Below are 11,795 nucleotides of genomic sequence, written 5' to 3'. Positions count from 1 at the left end.
CATCAGCATTTATCCCTCCTATCATTTCCAGATTTTTGAACATCTCCAAAGGAAATCATAAAAATCACGCTGATTGGGTTCACTATAAATGAATGCTATCTAACTTCATCTGGGTAACACCTCTCTTCAGCATTGCATTCCTGCAGAATTTATCCAGCATCATTTTCAGAACTTTCTCATTCTCAAATCCCCATCACTATTCTTATTTTTTTTTTAAATTTTAACTGATTTCAGAGAGGAAGAGAGAGATAGAAACATCAATGATGAGAGAGAATCATCAATTGGGTGCCTGCTGCACACCCCTCACTGGGGATCAAGCCCTCAACCCAGGCATGTGCCCTGACTGGGAATTGGGAATTGAACCACAACCTCCTGGTTCATAGGTCAATGCACACCCACTGATCCATGCCAGCTGGTCTCCCATCACTATTCTTTTTTTTTTTTTTTTCCAGAGAGGAAGGGAGAGGGAGAGAGAGATAGAAACATCAATGATGAAAGAGAATAATTGATTGGCTGCTTCCTGCACACTGGGGATTGAGCGCACAACCCAGGCATTTGCTTTTGACCGGAATCGAACCCGGAACCCTTCAGTCTGTAGGCCGACACTCTATCCACTGAGCCAAACCAGCTAGGGCCCATCACTATTCTTGATCTACCCTTCTTAACCTTCCTCCACTCAAAGGCCATTCCCTATATTGGCTTTCTCCACTTTTTTTTTTTGTCTCCACTTTAGAATCCTCTCATCTCTTCACTCATTATTTTTTGTCCCTCTTTTCTCAGAAATGGGTGCTGATCAGCATTTCTGGGTCTTGTGTGTGTGTTTAAAAAAAATTAATTTTAGGGAGAGATGAAGGGAGAGAGGAACGTTAATCGATTGCCTCCTGCACGAGCTCTGACCTTTCGCTGTATGGGACTACACTCCAACTAACTGAGCCGCACAGGCCGGGGCTTAATTCTCTTTTGACTTCAACAATGCTCCCTTCCCTCTTTATTATGTTACTGAATTGTTGAACTGGGCCCATGGTCCCTATCTAATCTTTCACCTCTGGATTTGTCTGATTGTTTCTTTGTTTTATGTCATTTAACATGTTCATCCACCTCTTATTCCCTGTAAACTGGAGATTTCAATTTAAGTTAAACATTTTTGTCAGGAATATTCCTAGCTGATGCTGTGTACAATTTAGTGATGTGAATATTAATTACTGAGTTAAGGAGGCAACAGCCAGTTCTCCCCAGTGTTGTTTTGTTTTTTGTTTTTGTTTTTGTCACTTTCAATCAGCAAATAATCCCAGGTATGTGCCCTGACCAGGAATTGAAACCTGACCTCCTGGCTCACGGGCTGATGCTCAACCACCTAGCCACGCCGGCCAGGCATAGCACACTTACTTAATTTCCAAGTTGAACAGTTCTGTAAATTATAACTATTGTTGCTGTGCATGTAACAAAACATGCTTATGATAGTAAAATGAATAGAAGTGCCCCAAAGAGCTACTTTTTAATTCACTTGTAACTGTTGCTCTTGAATTGTGTCTGACACAATAAAGGTTATTAAAATTTTAGCATGAAAAATAACACTTGTATCAGTCAAAAAGCATTATCCAGGTAAGAGATAATGGTGGTTTGCACTAAGGTAATACTGAGGTGGTAAAAAGTGATTAGAGAAAATTAAAAGATAACTTGTGAGTAACTATGACTAGCTGAGATCAGGGGGTATTTGCTGGTTAGTTACTGATTAATTTTGTTTTCCTACTTGAGAAGAACTTTCTCTAGTAATGTTAGGAGCTGAGACTATGGATGGAGAAAACAAAGGTGACCAACCCATTGGTAGGGGGATTGGTATGGTTATAACAGTAAATAGGTAGAAATGATAACAGCTTGGGCTAGTGGCACCAGTGAATGGGAAGTAAAAAGTTTTCAGATTCTAGATTTATTTTGAAAGTAGAACTAATATGATTTGTTGATAAATTGGGCAAGAAATATGAGGAAAAGTAAGAAATCAGGGATGGCCCAGCCGGTGTGGCTCACTGGTTGAGTGTCAGTTGATCTATGAACCAGGAGTCACGGTTCCATTCCCTGTCAGGGCACATGCCCGGGTTATGGGCTCAATCCCCAATGGGGGTTGTGCAGGAGGCAGCTGATCATTGATTCTCTCTCATCATTGATATTTCTATCTTTCTCTCCCTTTCCCTTCCTCTCTCTGAAATAAATAAAATAAAAAAACATATTTAAAAATAAGTAAATGAAAAGGAATATACACTTAAAAAAAAAAAGAAAGAAAAAAGAAAGAAAGTCACATAGTCCAGCCCTACAATAGGACCAGGACGTATATTGTGCACAGAAGAGGCACATCAAAACAAATCCAAAGGGTGTGGATACACAATACTCATAGAAGGGAAGGAGCAAATAGTTGTAAACCATCATTGAATTTACCATAGAGTGTAGACATTGAAGAGAAGAAATTCAAAGACTGATATATTCCCATGTTCAGAGGTCAGGGAGATGGGAGAAAACCAACAAAGACTGAGAAGGACAAATAGTAAGATAGGGAGAAAAGCCAGGTTAGGAGTCAGGCAAAGCATTGCAAGAAGATAGGAGGGATCAAGTGTGTCACATGTTGCTAATAGGTCAAGCCAGATGAGGACAGAGATTGGCTATTAGGTTTAGCCATGTGGAAATCTTTGGTGATCTTGACAAGAGAATTGATGACATGGTATAGGGCAAAAACTTGATCAATGTGTATTCAAAAGAGAGTAGGAGAGAAGATAGAGATAGTGAGTGCAGCATACAGCTCTTTCTTTTTTTTAAAAAATATTTTTATTGATTTCAGAGAGGAAAGGAGAGGGAGAGAGAGATAGAAATATCAATGACGAGACAGAGTCATTGATGGGCTGCCTCCTGCATATCCCACCTGGGCATTGAGCCAGCAACCTGGGCATGTGCCCCGACCAGGAATCAAACCGTGACGTCCTGGTTCATAGGAGCAGACTGCTTTTTCAACGACTGTTGCTAAAAGGTGGTGGAAGGAAATGGAGGAGTCACTGGAGGGAAAACTGAGGTCAATAGTCATTTTTTTTTTCAGATGGAAGAAATAAACCTGTGTTTTTAGGATGGTAGAAAAGATCCAGTGGAGCCCTGATCAGGTAGCTCAGTTGGTTAGAACATCATCCCAATATGCTAAGGTTGCGGATTCCATCCCCTGTCAGGGCACATACAAGAGTCAACCAATGAATGCACAAATACGTAGAACAACAAATCAATGTTTCTCTCTCACATCAATGTTTCTCCTCTCCCCTTCCCTTCCCTCCCTTCCTCTCCCCAGTTCCCTCCCCTCCCCTCCCCTCCCTCCCCCTCCCCTTCTCTCCTCTCCTCTCCTTTCCTCTCCTCTCTTCTGTCTCTCTGTCTCCCCACCCCCCCCCTTCCTCCTTCTAAGCATGTCCTCAGGTGAGGATTAAAAAACAACATGCCTGGCCGGTGTGTCTTAGTGGTTGAGCGTTGACCTATGAACCAGGAGGTCATGGTTTGATTCCTGGTCAGGGCACATGCCTGGGTTGTGGATTTGATCCTTGGTGGTGGTGTGCAGGAGGCAACCAATCACTAATACTCTCTCATCATTGATGTTTCTGTCTCTCCCTCTACCTTCCTCTCTGAAATAATATATATATATTTAAAAAAATAAAACAAAACAACAAAAAAGCACAGTTGTAAGCCTGAAATTTATATAGTGTGATTAACCAATGTGACTCCAATAAAGTTAACACAATTTTTAAATTATTGAGCATCACAAAGAGTGTGATACTTAATATTGACATTATGGAAGAGTTGCAGTTATAGGTAATGACAAGATTCCGAGCATTGATACCCGCTATCTATTATTGTTGCCACTAGTGGCACTGATAATGGGCTAAGGAAATGAAATTTAAATTATATTTAATTTTAATACATTTTAAATGAAAAAGCAACATGATGCTAGTAACTGCCATATGGAACAGTGCAGTTCTGGAGACATGACCATGTTAGTGAGTGGCTAAGATGGAAGTCAACATTATTGGAAAAAAGAAGGACAAAAACTTTAGAAGTTAGGTGATTGAAAGGACCCTATCAGTAAGTGGATATTAAAGTTAGCAAGAATTATGGTGAGAATAGTATTGGAATGACTGAATTACCAGCTGAAATCTTAAAGGAAAGAGAAATCTTAGGGTAGGAGGATGGGTATAGCAAAGAGCAAAGTGATGGTATGTAGTCAGATAACGTTAATCAAGACAGAGTTTTAAGAAGAAATGAGAAAGTTTAGAAACAGCGATGTAAGGAGGATGCCTACTCCTTGTCTATGTCCAGCAATGTAATATATGTTGTTATAATATCTTCTTTCATTGCAAAGAGAAGTTTGTGAATTATCCTATCACTTATTTATGGTGCCTTTGCTGAATAAAAATTCCGCTTTTTAAATTTGAAAAGTTTATGCTCTAGCTCAATCCCCAGTAGGGGGTGTGCAGGAGGCAGCCAATAGATGATCCTCTCTCACCATTGATGTTTCTACCTCTGTATCCCTTTTCCTTCCTCTCTCTCTCTAAAAAAAAAAAAAAAAAAAAAATTGGGGAAAAAAATTTTACATTTTTAGAAATCTTGTTAAACATTTTTGTTAAGCATTTTTAGAAATTTGGTTAAACATTTCTTTATCCATCTGAAACTTATTTTGTTACATTTTTAGCCAATCTGTAGAAAATTCTAAGAATATTAATCCTTTACCAGTCAAAACTGTCACCAATATTTTCTCCAGCTTTTTATTTGCCATTTAGACCGATCTTATTTTAATTTTTGACATGTAGAAGTTTTCGTTTTTTTGTAGTTAAATTTACTAATCTTTAGTGACTTGCTTTTAAGCTTAGAAAGGGATCTCCCTATCCAGAGATTTAAACATGCTTACATTTTTTTCTCTCTCCCTCTCCTTCCTTCTGCTTCTCCTTTTTTTTCTCCTCCTTCTCCTCCTTGTCTCAAGGCCAGCTTTAAGTAAAACGAGCCACTAAGCTACTCCAGTCACTTGGGTCTCTTGGGGATCCTGTAGACCAAGAAAAACGTGGGGTTGGGGCTGGGATGGATTTCTCTACAACACAACCCCCTCCCTTCCCCTCCTACATAATAAGCAGTTCAGTGTCGAGCTCCCCAATAAGTGCATGTATGTCTGACAATTAATAAACTGCTGAAGTGAAAGGTGGCCTTTAGATACTCTGTATATGAATTTAGCCAGTTATACAGAGAGAATGAAAAAAAAAATATGGCCTGATTCTGATCAGATGCTGCTTGTTTCTCCTTACACCATGGGGTTCTGTTCTATGTCATTTCCTTTGATGTCAGTGGGAGCTCTGTGCAGGACGGCGAGGTGAACACCGGCCTCTATACATGAAGGTGAGAACTGCCATTACGATAAACTATTCGGCAGTGCGGTGGAGGGAACATTGGTTTAACACACTTGGTGGCTACCCTGCAGATCCCACTGTCTGTGAGAGCTTTGTTCACCCAGAGCAAACAAGAACTTTTTGAATCTTGACATACAAGGGCTCATTCAGCAGAGCATCCCCTGTTATGAGAGGAGGCACAGTGCTGAGCAGGCATTACAGTTTTTAGCCAGCACACTGAGGGCATTTCTCTCACATTCTCTCCATCTGTAAAGAGACTGTTTTCAAGACCCCAAAATGGTTTTCTATAGATTGGGGAGATGTATAAATATTTTTACATGTTTGTACTCACATAGAATGGTGTGTGTGTGTGTGTGTGTGTGTGTGTGTGTGTGTGTGTGTGTGTGTGTGTGTGTGTGTGTGTGTGTGTGTGTGTGTGTGTGTGTGTGTGTGTGTGTGTGTGTGTGTGTGTGTGTGTTTGTGCGCGCGCGCAAGCTGCAGTCATTTCAAAGTTGCCAGGCCTTTTCAATATGGAAAGAAAGAATTCTTGACAATTTTTCGCTGAGGGTGCTACTTGGTGAAACGCAGAGCTTATAATAGAAACAATGAGAGAAACGTTAACGTGGAAAAGGTATTGAAAGTGAAGAGGCGTGTGCGTTTGCTTTCTATCTCGGGAGCATGTTGTTAATTAGCCCACTGAGACTTTCTCCTTTCCCCCTCTCACAGTGAGTTATGTACCATTTTTCAGAAACCCAAATCAAATGATGTTTTCAGGTTGTTACAAATATTGGAATGAATAGAGGTCAAAGAGAAAATGGTTCAAATTTGGTGATTTTTTTTCCCACTCCCCCATCCCCCCCCCTTTTTTTTTATCATCTTCTGACTTTTAAATAGCCATGTCCCCTTACTGATTTCTTCATATCATTCTGCTCCTGTCGCCACACCCTTGCTTAAGCTGTAGCATTCACCCAGCTTCAAGGCCCCTCACTTCCAAGGGCCCCTCCCAGAGCAGGACACCAGCATTTTGTATTTGTATTTTTTCCTATTGCAAAGCATGTTAGTGGAGCAGACTTCTTCTCCTCCTCATCCTCCTTCCCCCTTCCTCCTCCTTCTTCTCTTCCTCTTCTTCTCCATCTTCCTTAAAATTTTGAATTCTTTTTCAGAAAACTTGTATTTACCTCTGCATATAAAACCCCCTTTCCATAATGCATCATCAAGTGGCCAGCATGTAGACAATATTTAAAATCTTGGGATTGAATGAGATCATCAAGGGAGTAAACATAGTTGGAGGAGAGGAGAGGACTAACTTTGGAGCACTCCAAATTTAAGTGACTAGGGAGAAGAGAAAATATGTTTGAGAAATTATTCCATAATAGTACACCAGGAGCAGCAGCATTGGAAATAATAGTTATATTTCAATATAATAGTTATAAACTCATCTATTCTGTGTGAATATGCTCTAATTTATACAAGCAGTCCTTTGCCAATAGCTTCTTACAACTGCTCCTCCTGTTCTCAGTTTATCCTCACTCCAAACCACTCTACATCCTGCCTAAGTTAACCTCGGGTTAATTTTAGTTATTTGTGCCTAGCTAAACACCAGAAAAATGGATAAGTACAATATATTGCATTTATCTGATGAAATGCAGCACAATTGTGATTTTTAATAAAATACTTGCAAAATAATGTTGAGTGAATAAAGCATAATCCCAATTTACACACAAACATATGTATACATGTGCGTGCACACACACAAACACACACAACCAGAAAAAAATTCTAAAGTTTATCCATCAAAAGTGCAACATTTCTGGGTGATAGGTTTCTAGGTGACTTATATATTTTTTATGCTTTCTGTGTTTTGTAAATTTCCTTCATGAAAAATAAATGATTTTTCTAAAAGTGTACCTTAATTATGTTGCTTCACAGGCAGGAAACCAGCTTTGATTCTTTATTGCCTATGAAGGTAATGCCCAAATATCTTTTTTTTTTAAATATATTTTTATTGATTTCAGAGAGAAAGGGAGAGGAAGAGAGAGAGAGATAGAAACACCAATGATGAGAGAGAATCATTGATTGGCTGCCTCCTGCACGCCTCCTACTAGGGATCGAGCACACAACCCGGGCATGTGCCCTTGACTGGAATCGAACCCGGGACCTTTCAGTCCGCGGGCGGATGCTCTATCCACTGAGCCAAACCAGACAGGGCAATGCCCAAATATCTTAATTTAGTGGTCAAGACCCTTTAGTCTAGAGGCCCAAACTCTTTGTTTTAGTAAAAAGGATTGCTCAGTGTCTTCTGGATGTCCTTCTATACTTCTTATTTCTATGCTTTTTTGAAAGCTGAGATCCTTTCATTTTCCTCCTTTCCCTATCATGTCTACACATCTTTGGCGACACTGTTTAGATTCTACCTCTTACTTGGTCCTAAGACCATGAATAATGGAAGAGGTCTCCGAAAATTAGTGGCTCTGTTATTCATCCAGCATTGATCACAGGATGCTTTGTATTGTAGTTCTTTTTCTATGAGTTCATAACTTATCTCCCTAACTGACATTTTTGTTTCTTAGAGTACAGGTTCTGTGACTGAGAGTCACACTTGGTGGAGATTACACAAGTATTGTATGACAATGCCAGGCACTGGTACAGAGCTCTCCATGTATTGTCTTGGTATCCCCTGAGCCACTGTGTCTCATTCACAGTAAGTGTGTAATAAACATTTGCAGTATTTTCTTTACATATATATTTGTATTTTCTCAGCGCATTGAGTTTATGGAAAGAATAACAACACTTCAGCAGTTATTTACTATCAGGGAAATATTGTAAAATCATGTAGTTTTGAACTATTGCTTAAGCATTCTTTCTTCCTTCACAAAAGGTCACTGGGCTTTTCTCCAGGGAATGTTCTCTTCTTACTGTCTCCTGAAATACAATGTAGCTTTACTTTTTCTTCCTTAGTCCCTGGTTCCCAAATATAATCTCCGCATGTGCTCTATCATAGGTGAAATACTTCCTGCCTTAGTGAAATCTAGCTCCCAAATGGATTTCTGTTGGTGTAGGAAGCAACTTGAGGATTTTGCACTTGGCACCATTCAATTTCCTTGGCATCTCTCCATAGTCACCATTTAGAAAGCTCCTGGTCGGCAGGATTTCTTCCCATCATACACTCTGTGGCGATTAAAAAAAGGATTGCATTACATTGGCTTGAAAATGTGATGGAAAATGAAATTTGCTGTACCAAGAAAGGAAGCTTTTAAAGCTCAAATTGTTCTAATAGGACCCTTATACGGAGATAACTCTTAGTGAAGTAAAATGGCAGATGTGGTGAAAGTTCTTTCTCATTTAGTTTGCTGCTAAGTAAACACTACTGTTTAAAATCACGCACGCAAATAAAGCAAGTTGCAAAACAATATGAATATATTTATGTTCTAAAAAATATGGGTGCAAATATACTTATAAAGTAAGCTTGGATTAGGATCTTCAGGAAGGTCCTGAGCACTGACAAGCTGATGGTGTATATAAAATAATATCCTATTATTTAATTTAAGATTAAAACCATGTTAAAATTAAATAAATAAGGAAGTCCCAACAAATTATGATTTTTAAAAATGTCTATACCTTTATGAAAACATCAAATTCTTTTTTTTTCATGACATTACATGGATAAATTTTATTTATTTATTTATTTTTTAATCTATAATTTCTTTTTCCCCCGCCCTTGACAATCTCCTGGCCTCCCCTACCCCCCAGTGTTTTATGTCCATTGGTTATGCTTATATGCATGCATACAAGTCCTTCGGTTGATCTCTTACTCCCCTCCCTTCTGCCCCCCAACCCTCTCTGGCCTTCCCACTGCAGTTTGACAATCAGTTTGAGGCAGCTCTGCCTCTGTATCTATTATTGTTCAAAAGTTTGTAATGGTCTTTATTATCCATGAATGAGTGAGATCATGTGGTATTTTTCCTTCATTGACTGGCTTGTTTCACTTAGCATAATGCTCTCCAGCTCCATCCATGCCGTTGCAAATTGTAAGAGTTCCTTCTTTTTTACAGCAGCATAGTATTCCATCGTGTAGATGTACCACAGTTTTCTAATCCATTCATCTACTGATGGGCACTTAGGCTGTTTCCAGATCTTAGCTATGGTGAATTGTGCTGCTATGAACATATGGGTGCATATATCCTTTCTGATTGGTGTTTCTGGTTTCTTGGGATATATTCCTAGAAGTGGGATCACAGGGTCAAATGGGAGTTCCATTTTTAGTTTTTTGAGGAAACTCCATACTGTTCTCCACAGTGGCTGCACCAGTCTGCATTCCCACCAGCAGTGCAGAAGGGTTCCTTTAAAACATCAAATTCTTTACAAAAAATTCTTTTGGTCATGGTTTGCTGGGGCCTGAAGTACATACTTCATCCACCCATCGGGTAATTCTGTTTTGTTTCAGTGAATGTAAAAACACAGAAAAAGGTCTGGAAAGGAATATACCAAATCATTAACTATGGTTACACCTACAGAAAGGAGTGAGCTGGAGCATTCTATTTTACTCAATTTCTTTCCCTAATCATCTATAACCAAAATATAGTCATTTATTTCATGCACAATTATTAAAAACAAACAAATACACCGGGAAAGTAAAACATTTCACCTTTGCTTTTTTCTAAGTTTAATATTACAGTGCTTATATTTGATAAATGTTAACGTAATTGAGAGGCACCTAAATTGAGAGTATTGATTTTCCCCCCTCTTTCATTCAAAAACATGGTTAGATAGCTGCCCACTATTAGTTTTTTTCTGATATTACTGCCAGTCATCATCACCACTAACATTCATTGAGCTCTTACAGTCTGTTAGGCTGAATTCTCACAGCAACCCCTGAGAGGTGGGAATTATTATTACTGTCATTATATAGTTGAAGAAAAAGAGGCTGGAGAGGTTTGACTGTCTCCTGTGAGCTGGGTCTCACAGCTAGCAAGTGATGGAGCTGAGATGTGTCTGGCAGGCTGACATTATATTCTGCATAGGAAAGAAGAGGGGAGTGGAACTAGTCTGTGGTTTAAGATTTTCACTTCATTTCATAGTTGGCATATACACTTTTGTCTAATTGGGAGCTGAGTAAAGGCATCTAGGTCTGGCTGATGTGTTGGTTGAAAATTACTATTATTATGAAGATGATTATTATAGTATTATTATAGTATTTAGCAATTATGCAGTGCTTTATACTTCAAAGAACTGTGCTTTATGATCATTTATTAGCTTGACTCACAATATCTCTACCATATAAAGATGCACTTACCATGCATATTTTGCAGAAAGAGAAACTGAAGCAGAATAAGATGAGCTACATCTCTTCATAATAAAAAGTGAAGGTAAAATGCAATCTCTTAAATTTCTGAGACTCGGAGAAACAGCTCAATCTGGCCAAAACAGAAGTTTAATCCTTTAAACCTTTTTAAAGGAAGGTGTCACTTCCAATATTTTTCTCAACATTCAATTACAAATAAAATGTAAAAAATGCTAAAAGTTGATGACCATTTCCTTTTAGGTTGTCTGTTTTTGAGCTTTCACTGCATTCATGTCATGTGACAGTTTTGTTCTAATTCAACCTTACTGTCTCCCATTTCTCCACACAAGCACAATTTGACTACAGATATTGGTTTTCAGTGTCGATATTATATTGCTTCAAATTGCTTCCATTGTGTTTAAGAGACGCCTTTTGCTCATCACAAGCATAGGACTCTTCGTAATAACTTACAATAACAACAAACTTTGTGCAAGAATTATATTGGGAGTAAAGGAAGTCTTAGATGTCTGACAGTTTGTACACTTCAAAACTGAAGATTATAAACATGTCAGTATGACTTGGGGTGGGAGGGGGAGAGAGATGAGAAGGAGCTGTGTGGGTTTATTGCAGCACCCTATAAAAGGCTTGGAAGCAATACACACTCTTCCATAAACCTGGTAGTCTCTTTCAGTTGGGAGGCAGTCATGACCATAGCACCTGGGAAAGGCTCAATAAACATTAATTTAGTGGTTAAGACCCTGTCTGTAGAGACAGACTACCTGGGTTCTAATCTGGCTACATTTCTTGCTAGTTATCTGAGCTAGCTGTGCTTCTGCTTCTCCATCCAGAAGAAGAAAGAAAGAGGATCACACTCCATACAGTTACTTATTATGAAATTTATTCAAGTATATGCTATTATTTCTTTTCTATTTCCAAGGCAGTTGACAAATAACATCAGCCATAACTCTATTAAAATGTTGGTGATAATGATATTTATAATTTGATGTCTGCACTTGCCTGGCTTGTTTGGAAATGGTACAACGTGGTACAACACAATTTTCTACCCCAGAAAAACAATTTAAAAGGACCTCAAAATACATTGGAATACATAGTTATGAGCA

At 38.8% G+C, this 11,795-nt stretch overlaps 1 long non-coding RNA gene across 1 annotated transcript in view; it reads left to right on the top strand.

Annotated features, from left to right (window-relative positions):
- LOC106725917 overlaps positions 1-8,130 on the top strand; it is a 54,646-nt gene extending 46,516 nt beyond the window's left edge. Inside the window, exon 2 of the long non-coding RNA XR_001361926.1 lies at positions 7,964-8,130. This is a non-coding gene — a long non-coding RNA (uncharacterized LOC106725917). The remainder of the gene's footprint in view (positions 1-7,963) is intronic.
- The last annotated feature ends 3,665 nt before the right edge of the window (positions 8,131-11,795 follow it).

The sequence above is a fragment of the Myotis brandtii genome, unplaced genomic scaffold (assembly GCF_000412655.1).
Source record: "Myotis brandtii unplaced genomic scaffold, ASM41265v1 scaffold1044, whole genome shotgun sequence".
Classification (NCBI taxonomy): Eukaryota; Metazoa; Chordata; class Mammalia; order Chiroptera; family Vespertilionidae; genus Myotis; species Myotis brandtii.
The sequence above is the reverse complement of the archived record's forward strand: the minus strand, read 5'-3'. Positions and strand labels throughout refer to the sequence as shown.